Source organism: Macaca nemestrina, chromosome 2 (assembly GCF_043159975.1).
Source record: "Macaca nemestrina isolate mMacNem1 chromosome 2, mMacNem.hap1, whole genome shotgun sequence".
NCBI classification, from domain to species: domain Eukaryota; kingdom Metazoa; phylum Chordata; class Mammalia; order Primates; family Cercopithecidae; genus Macaca; species Macaca nemestrina.
In genome coordinates this window covers 82,613,411-82,623,756 of record NC_092126.1, presented here as the reverse complement: position 1 = coordinate 82,623,756, position 10,346 = coordinate 82,613,411, and the positions used below count along the sequence as shown (strand labels likewise).

General features: G+C 40.2%; 1 protein-coding gene and 1 pseudogene across 1 annotated transcript in view; both read left to right on the top strand.

Annotated features, from left to right (window-relative positions):
* Positions 1-952: 952 nt before the first annotated feature.
* LOC105465923 (leucine rich repeat containing 31) overlaps positions 953-10,346 on the top strand; it is a 113,380-nt gene continuing 103,986 nt past the window's right edge. The window contains exon 1 of the mRNA XM_071091219.1: positions 953-1,030. The gene's annotated coding sequence lies outside the window, so the exon portion shown is untranslated. The remainder of the gene's footprint in view (positions 1,031-10,346) is intronic.
* LOC139361915 (four and a half LIM domains protein 1 pseudogene) lies at positions 1,027-7,265 on the top strand (annotated as a pseudogene).

Genomic DNA, 10,346 nt, shown 5'->3' with positions numbered 1-10,346 from the left:
TATTTATTCAGTGTTTGGGGACCTAAATATATGTCTGAAAAGAAGATGTTGCTGTACTACAGGATGGTGATTGAAGTCCTGAAAATATCAGGAAACTGTTCTCATTTGTTATTTGTCAAATTGTGCTAGTGCTTTCTGTAAACACTTGCAATCTCTGTTTTTGCAGGTGAAAGAAGACTGAAGCTGAGTTCTATTATCAAAGCAAAGTGCTGCACTGTATTTGAAATAACTCTAGCAAATACTGTGCTTCCTGCATAGAACCTGTTGGATTACTCACACAAATGTCAAAGAACAGGTTGACATTTTAGCAAGTGATCAACCTGGCCCATATAGTTTTTACACTTTGCAGGGTTCAGAGAGCAGTCGAATGTTGTTTTTAGCCTATGATCCAAAGCAGCTAATGACAGAGTCTACCTTAGAACATAAACAGGCTTCTGATTTATAACACAAGGCTAAACATTGCCTTGTAGATACTGTGTGATGTGTCCAGTTACATGAATGAAATAGCTTTGCAACAGTGTGGAGTCAAGACTTAGGCTTAAAACAGAGAATTTGAGGATTGAGATAAGTCCAGAGAAGCAGCGGGATGGAGTGCAGATGCAAGAGAAAGGCTATGTCAATGCCATATTATAAATATAGCTCATAGACAGCATATCCTAGTGTGTGTCTGAAGAGGCCTGTGCCCTTGAGGAAAGGGGAGATTATGACCTTGTCCCCCAGTGTCATTTGCATAAATTCCTAGAGACCTTGGGGCAGTGAGTAGGAGATTGGTTGAGATGATCATTATAGGAAAATTGAATAACTTAACGTATGGATATCTTACTGTTACAGGAAATGCTTAGGAAGTGAGGTACTCTGAATTTAGAATGTGATGGCCTAAGGGATTCGGAGTCAAGAAGCAGGACACGGGATGAAGATACATCCGCCGTCAAGCTGGTCATTACGACAGGGAGAAATATCCTTCCACAGAGTGAGATTGGTGAGACTTCCAAGAGTTGAATGATGGTCCCATTGGACGAAACTCTTTGGGGTGAGTTTGCTTGTGTGGGAAAGACAGAACTCAGAGCCCTAATTTAGGCAAACTGCAAGATGGGTTCAGCAGGAGAAAGTGCCTGGAAAGGGGGAGGGACCAGGAGCCAAGTGGGTGACTATCTGCCAGGCGCTCTCCTGAGGGTACGCATCTTCCCTTGTGGTGTGACTAGAAAGAGGGAGTCCAAAGCATGGTCCCTTCTCCTCCACCTGGCACACATCAATGCTTCCCTCTTTTCCTGTGAGCCAAGATAGAAGGTCTGGTCCAGAATGGACGACATGGGTGGAGGGGTGAGTCAGTATTGCTTTTCATTTTGGTGACTGGACTCAGTTCAAAAGATGGATGTCTTAGGGCAGTAGGTAACATGGTTTTCCTAGCTTTGTTGTCACAGGTGATAGAAGCTGGACCATAAGTTAGGGTCACAGCTCCCTTGATTCTCCTTTTTTGTTCTCCTTCCTCTTTCACAACTCTCTCTCCTAGGTACTTTTAGTCAGGCTACAGATGGAATTTTGGGCATTTGCTCTAGAGATAATTTTCCTGGGTAGCTTTTGTGTTAAACAGACTTCATTACACATTTTTCTTTGCTTGGGGCCTCTCTCTCCTGACACAGATGCACAGGTCCCTTGTAGCCCACAGCCCCCAGTGTCACACATTAGTGGCACAGGCTAGGTTTTGACATTGGTTTCATGTACCCAGTGAAGAGCACTTTCTCTAAGAACAGTTCAATGGCAGGACGTATATGGTTATGAGCACGGAGGCCTCCAGTGCTGGAGCATCCGTTGCTGATCCCCAGAAGGGAGACATACTCTCTTTTTGTGTTTCCAAAGGCATACTCTTAGGAGGCAGATAGAAAGATATACAGTTAAGAAGTAGGGTTTTTAGGTTCTGTTAACAGCTGGTTTATTACCTTTTCTGGAACTTTCTCACCCTTTCTGCAGTGAAATAGGCTATTTCTCTATGTAGTAGTACACCTGTAGGGGAAAAAATGTGTGGAAACCTAGCTATTCCCAAAAAAGGAGCACAAAAAGAAGGACATCTGGGATTGCTGAATACTTTTTAGATGACAAAGAACTTAGAATGTTGAGAAGGGACTTACAGGGAATGGGCTGATAAAAGACTTGAGCGTCATCTAGTATTTACCCTTTTATCCTCAAACTTGAGTTAGCTGAATACACACACACACACACACACACGAATATTGCTGCTTATGATAAATGCTCTAATCAACAAAATTTACTGGATCATAAGCTCTGCAAAGGTAGGGCCTGTGGTGTTCTCCTTTTATCCTTAGCCTGTAGCACCAGGCCTGGCACATAGATTCTTAGTAAATATCTACTGAGTGAATGAATTGTTGAACAGCTCGTACTGAAGAACTGATTCTGATAATCTGTGGAATACTTCAAAAAAGAATGAATACAACACATATATTAAAAGAGGAGGCAGTCTGCAGCCACTGCCACCTCCGCCACCATCATCTATGCTGGTGAGCATCCCCAGGCAGCTCGTTGGAAGTTGTTTTCAACCATATCCAGCCCTTGTCAAATACATCCTATTTGTCACACATCCAATGTGAGGTCCCTTCAGCAATAAGGTGGGCACCATGGTGGAGAAGTTTGACTGTCTCTACTGCAGGGACCCCTTGCAGAGGAAAAAGTATGTGCACAAGGGTGACTACCACTGCTGCCTGAAATGCTTTGACAAGTTCTGTGCCAGCATCTGCATGGAATGCTGCAAGCCCATCCGTGTGGACTCCAAGTAGGTGCACTATAAAAACTGCTTCTGGCATGACCCCTGCTTCCACTGTGCCAAGTGCCTTCACCCCTTGGCCAATGAGACCTTTGTGGCCAAGGACAACAAGATCCTGTGCAACAAGTTCGCCACTCAGGAGGACTCTCCCAAGTGTAAGGGATGCTTCAAGCCCTTTGTGGCAGGAGATCAAAAATGGAGTACAAGGGGACCATCTCGCACAAAGACTGTAGCAACTGCAAGCAAGTCATGGGGACTGGAAGCTTCTTCTCTAAAGGGAAGGACTTCTACTGTGTGACTTGCCATGAGACCAAGTTTGCTAAGTATTGCTTGAAGTGCAACAAGGCCATTATTGCATCTGGGGGAGTCACTTACCAGGATGAGCCCTGGCATGCTGAGTGCTTTGTGTGTGTTACCTGCTCTAAGAAGCCGGCTGGGCAGCGTTTCACTGCTGTGGAGGACCAGTAACACTGCGTGGATTGCTACAAGAACTTTGTGGCCAAGAAGTGTGCTGGATTCAAGCACTCCATCACTGGGTTTGGTAAAGGCTCCAGTGTGGTGGCCTATGAAGGACCATCCTGGCACTACTACTGCTTCCACTGCAAAAAATGCTCCATGAATCTGGCCAACAAGCACTTTGTTTTCCACAAGGAGCAAGTATATTGCCCTGACTGTGCCAAAGAGTTGTAAACTGACAGGGGCTCCTGCCCTGTAAAATGGAATTTGAATTTTGTTCTTTGTGTCCTTACTCTCTGCCCTATACCATCAGTAGGGAAGAGTGGGCTTTCCCCTCCTTAAAGGTCTCCTTCTGTCTTTTCTCTCATTTGATGGTATTACTCAAATAAGGGCACACAGTGATCATATTAGGATTTAGCAAAAAGCAACCCTGCAGCAAAGTGAATTTCTGTCCAGCTGCAACTAAAAACCGAAAACGTAGGCAGATTGACTCTTCTGCATGTTTCTCATAGAGCAGAAAAGTGCTAGTCATTTAGCCACTTAGTGATGTAAGCAAGAAGCATATGAAATAAAGCCCCCACTGAGATGCCTCTTGCGACTCAGCTGGGACATACCGTGTAGTCATGCGACATGCAAGAGTTGTAGTGGCTGCTTCATCTCGCCGCTCATCCTCTTCTGTAAACAGGAAAAGAACTTACTGACGTGCATGGTTTAACTTCCTCATCAAAACTCTAACCTTCCTTCTGTTCTTTTGTGCTTTCAAATGACTAATATGCACTTCCAGAAAATTAACATTTGAACTTAGCTGTAATTCTAAACTGACCTCTCCCCGTACAAATGTTTGATTTCCCCACGAGGTGTGTTTTCTGAGTGTTCCTACCATAAAGCATGGAGCATGCAGGTGATTTGGGAAGTGTAGGCAGATCTGAGAAAACGAACCTGTTTCAGAGGAACATTGTCACAGCAAATACTTCTGGAAACTTAACAAAACTAACCCTGCTGTCCTTTTTATTGTTTTTAATTAGGAATATTTTTGTTTTAATTGATAGCAAAATAGTTTATAGGTTTGGAAACTTTCATGAAAATATTCTGTTTATTTTATTTTTTTATTATTATTATTTTTTTGAGATGGAGCCTCACTCTGTCGCCCAGGCTGCAGTACAGTGGCAGATTCTCAGCTCACTGCAACCTTCACCTCCCAGGTTCAAGCAATTCTCCTGTCTCAGCCTCCTGGGTAGCTGGGACTACAGGGCCGTGCCACCACACCTGGCTAATTTTTGAATTTTTAATAGAGATGGGGTTTCAACATATTGGTCAGGCTGGTCTTGAACTTCTGACCTCAGGTGATCCACCCACCTAGGCCTCCCAAAATGTTGGGATTACAGGTATGAGCCACCGTGCCTGGCCTGCATGAAAATATTTTAGCCCTTTCAGATGTTCCTGTAGTGTTGAAATTCATCCTACGGAAGTACTGCGAAACTCTACAGGCGGAGTTGAGCAGGTGCCAGGGCTCTCATCAACACGGATATGACATTACAGAGCAGTGGCGAGTTGAATTCCTTGTAACGCAGTTGTCTGCTCTTTGTTCATGTGTTGATGAGGACCACAAAGTCCCTTCTATTGCGATTCCTAGGAATTTTCCTCAAGAGGAAATGCGGATTTCCCCCTGCCACTTACCTGAAATACAGGATCACCTACTTACTGTACTCTACATTATTTTACGATGTAGTATAATGAGACAATATCAAAAGTAAGCATGTAACGACAATGTGTACTAACATTCTTGTAGGAGTGGTTAGAGAAGCTGATGCCTCATTTCTACATTCTGTCATTAGCTATTATCGTCTAATGTTTCAGTGTATCCTTACGGAAATAAAGCAGCACATGAATTTAAAAAAAGAGTCCAGGAACTACAGAATGATTAACTTACTTTTATACTGTAAAAAAGTTAGTATCCCCATGATGTTTCCCCAAAATAGTTCGAAAATAATTAGAAGACTTATGAATTATAGTGTGCGTCTCTCCTCTCTTACCACGAACTGAGAGCTAACATATCGACATACCTCATTTTACTGTGCTTTGCAGATATGGCATGTCTTACAAATGGAGGGTTTGTGGGAACCCTGAGTTGAGTAAATCTACTGGCACCATTTTCCCAACATCATATGCTCACTTTGTTAGCATGTTTTTAGCAATATTTTAAAATTAAGGTATGTACACTTTAGAAGAGATAATGCTATTGCACACTTAAACTACAGTATAGTATAAACGTAACTGTTGTATGCACTGGGAAACCAGAAAATTCCTTGATTGCAGTGGTCTGGAACTGAACCTCAAATATCTCTGAGGTATGCCTGTATATTAAAAAGGTGGGAAGAATTTTTTTTTTTACAGTAACCAGGTGTTTAATGCTTTTGTTTTGTTTGATGAGAATAACTTCTAGTGCTATGAAACAAATAGCTATTTAATTCAACAATCAGTTTAGTAAACTTTGTAACCCCAGCTAGCAAAATAAAGTCACCTATTAGGAAATGAGCCAAAGAGGAAGGTGAACTATTTTAGAAACGTAGATTAAAATGTATATATAGTTTAAAAATCTAAAAGCATTCACATTTTTTCAAAATGGCATTCAATGATGGTCAAGTAAACTATTTCCTTTATTAGGGAGATGAGTTTCTCACACCTGCACAATGACATCCTGTGGCTATTATCAGACATATTGGAGACCTTGGACCTTGTGTTATGTAGAGGATTCCCTTTCCAGAGGATGGGCTGGATACGTACAGCAAATTGACTGCAACTCTCTATAAAACAGATCTTTCATATATCTGTAGTAAAATAACAGTGTACATATTTACCATAATGAGAAACTGCATTTGCTTGAACTATAATACCTTTTTAGTATTAGTGGGCAGAGTAAAATATTCCATATATTTTAAATAACTAATGGAAATAATTTAATGGAATTAAAAAAATTTCATGTATTTAAAAATATACTGTTGTTTTGTTTTGTTTTGTTTTTGAGACAGAGTCTTGCTGTGTTGCCCAGTCTGGAGTGCAGTGGCATGATCTTGGCTCACTGCAACCTCTGCCTCCCAGGTTCAAGTTATTCTCCTGCCTCAGCCTCCTGAGTAGCTGGGATTACAGGCATGAGCCACCGTGCCCAGCCCTATACTGTTTTTTAAACATTGGTATCCACACTTACTCTATAACTCTTATAGCTATATGTTGGCTGTTTAGTAAACAGATTTTTTAAAAATTTTATTATGGAAAATCTCAAATATATACAAAAGTAGAGTGAACAGAATAGTGAAACTCATGTAGTCAAAACCCAGCTTCAATAAGTATCAACTTATGACTGAACTTACTTCACCCATAGTCCCAATGATCTACCTACATCCTACCTGCTCAATGGATTTTTGGAAGCAAATCCTTGTCATGATATTACTGGGAGAAACACTCTTTCTTGGGACTTTTTTGTTTCTACACATTTTGCTGGGTGGACCAAGAGACTGCAAGGCCCTAACTATTCTTTTACCAGAACCATTTCTCAAGGTTGATTATGCAGCTGGTAACCTTAAAAAATAGGTAATCCTTCCTTCCACACCCATCATCACCCCCAAACAAAGAGCAGGCTTGCTTACTGCTTGCTATAAAATTTGTGGTTTTCCCAAGTTGTGTTCCTCAGCTGTGCAACAAACCCAGTGTATGGGCAGGTAGCTTCTGGGCCCCTCTGTATTGCTCATGTAGCACCTGGGGGCAAAAGGAACCAATACACTTATGCTGATGTTCATGCTCCTACTATGTCATAAGTAATAAAGTTCTTTGTCTCTGACCCAAGAGGCTCATGTGTTTTGCCAGTCTCCATAAAATAATAACAGGCTAATTTATTAGGTTGGAGGCAGAATCAAATCTAATCCCAGACACAACAAATTTCAGTATATATTTTTAAAAAATAAGAAGTCTTTTAAAAAAGCCCACAATACTATCATATTTCAGTATATATTTTTAAAAAATAAGAAGTCTTTTTAAAAAGCCCACAATACTATCATATTTTAAACAACAGTAATTTTTAATATCATTGAATATCCCAAATTGTGTTCAGACTTCCTTGTTTCATTTATTACAGTGTATTTGAAAAAGGATTTAAATAAGTTTCATGATTATATTGGGTGATTTGAATTCAAAAATTTTATTTTAGTAAAATGTATTTAAAATTTGTAATTTTAACATACAAGTTGTTGGTATTAATTATATTCAAAATTTTGTACAACCATCACCACTATTTCCAAAACTTTTACATCTGGGTGATTTGAATCTTGTTTGTTTTTTTTTTGAGACGGAGTGTCACTGTGTCGCCCAGGCTAGAGTGCAGTGGTGAGATCTCGGCTCACTGCAATCTCCGCCTCCCAGGTTCATGCCATTCTCCTGCCTCAGCCTCCCAAGCAGCTGGGACTACAAGCGCCCTCCACCATGCTCGGCTAATTTTTTTTTTTTTGTATTTTTAGTAGAAACAGGGTTTCACTGTGCTAGCCAGGATGGTCTCGATCTCCTGACCTTGTGATCCGCCCACCTTGGCCTCCCAAAGTGCTGGGATTACAGGCGTGAGCCACCGTGGCTGGCCAAGTATCTTTCTTTTAATCTACAGGTTTTCCTTTTCCCATTCTGTTTGTCCTTGCATTTATTTGTTGGAGAAAATCAGGTCATTTCTACTATAGTTTCCCACAATTTAGAGTTGTACTATTTTTATAACTGCAGTGATGTTTAACATGTTCCTTTGTTCCCTGTATTTCCTGTAAATTGGTTTTTGGATCTAGAGGTTTATTTAGACTCAGGTTAATTTTTTTTGGTAAGACTTTAATTCATATGGGGTTTCATGGATTTCCATCAGATGGCACATAATATCTGGTTATTTCTCTTTTCGAGATGTTAACAGTCATTTATGATTATTGCCTAGATTACTTACATTTTAGGGGGGCATAATGGTGATATTCAAATTCCATTATTTCTCCTTAATAGCTATAATACTTCCCTAAAGGAAATAGCTGCATAGTACTCCATTGTATGGATATTTAGTCAATCAGTCTAAATATATTTTGTAAGTCATAGTACCCTATTTGTCAAACATAATTTTATTGTGATGGTTTTCCAATGAGAGAAGTTTTTGTTGTTGTTTCTTTCTTATTCATAAAGAGTACAGAGTATGCTTCAAGCCTAAAGTGGCATTTGAGAAAAAGTTAAAAACTATTTCTATATGATAATGTAAATAAAAATCCTCACCCTCCAAAATAATCTGTTGTAAAGTGTCCCTTTTGTTAAAAGGTACCCAGGAGTCTTTAATCTGGGAAGAAGGCAGTCTTGGTAGGGACAAGCAATTTCAGTTTTATTTTCTTCCAATGAAGAGTACCGAGAGCTGGGGAGGGCCTCCTTTGCATGTGTTCTTCTGGTTCTTTTTTAAATGCATGGATCTAAAATTAAGCACAGTGGTTTTTTCTGGTGATAGTACATGCCAAGATGGCATATCGGAACATTTTCCTTAGAGCAACATTGAGACATATCTGTGCAAATCAATCAATTACCAACTCAGTGGACTTATGTAGCAGGAATATGAAACTCAAAAGTCATCATAGTGATTGAACCTCATTATCACTTTGCCACTAAAAATACTAAGCATTTCTTTTTATTCCTCACCACAGCATCTGTAACTCACACCTGGCATTTTGTGAAACTTCTGTATGCTGGGTAGTATAGCAGGTGAAATGTCACATGACCAGTTCTTCGGTACACTGAGGATCAGATGAATAAAAAGAGGGAAAGAGGAAGTGAAGCATTTTTCAAGTCATTTTTAGTAAAAATCTTGCCACTCATTATTCATTGGCTTATTGCCATCTTAAATAACTTATAAAAAAAAGACATATTTTTGAAATATGGGAGGATTTTCTCTCTGTCTGTGTCTCTCTCTCAGCAAAGGGACCAAGAGAGTAAAGTAACAATTCACAAATGTATGTGATGGTTTGATACAGTTTTTAATGTCAGAAGAAAAACCTGTTGTCTTAGTAAAAATGAAAGAAATGGAAGCCTAACTAAATTAGGCTTGTAGGAGAACGATATTTCAAAAGTCCACCTTCCAAATCAAAAAGTGAAGGTGGGTAGCGTGCAATTTGTGTTTACTAAATGCAACCTAATTTGTTTGTTTTAGTACTCCATTATTGTGAAATAAATTACTTCAAAACGTACTGGCTGAAAACAGCACATGTTTATTATCTCACAGTTTCTGTGGGTCAGAAATCCAGAGTGGCTTAGCTGGGGGCCTCTGGCTCAGGGTCTCTCATGAGCTGCCATCAAGCTGTGGGCTGGAGCTGAGGCACCTTCAAGTTTCCTTACATGGCTGTTGGCAGCCTCAGAAGATCCATTTCCCAGTTCATGTGGAGCTCTCCACAGGGCTGCCTGGAGACAAAGAATCTGGCTTTCTTAAGAGTGAGAAATCCAGAGAGAGAGAGCGAGCGAGCACCCAAGACAGAAGCCACAAAAGTGACATCCCATCCATCACGCCTTCTGTGTTCTGTTCGTTAGAAAAGCCTCAATACCCCCAGCCCACCCTCAAACGGAGTAGATCACACAAGGGCTTGAAGACCAGGATGCAGGGATCCTTGTGGGCTGCTTACCAGAATTTTTTCATTTTAAATGTAAATATTTTAAATAGAAAATACATTCTCATGGTTTAAAATTCAAAATGTACAAGAATGTATATAGTAAGAAGACTTCTTCATATCCCTGTCAGTCAGTCCCCTCCTTGAGCAAATTGTCAACATTTTCTTGTTTATCCTTTCAGAGACATTCTGTTAAACATCAAGTTGAATACATGGGATTCCACAGGGTGTGAGCAGAGAGCACTCCACCTTGCCAGCTCAAACCTGCTTTGCAGAGATAACTCTTCCCCACCCCTTGGATGAAATCTCAAGTGGGTACTATGACTTTTCACCTCCTTCTCAGATAATAAGCAGTCCTCCAGTCACTTTCAGTCATAACATAGTTTTATTTCATAAATAAAATACCTAGTCCTGAGTAATAGTCAAACTCAATTTTTGATTTTTGATTTTTTTGAGATGGAGTC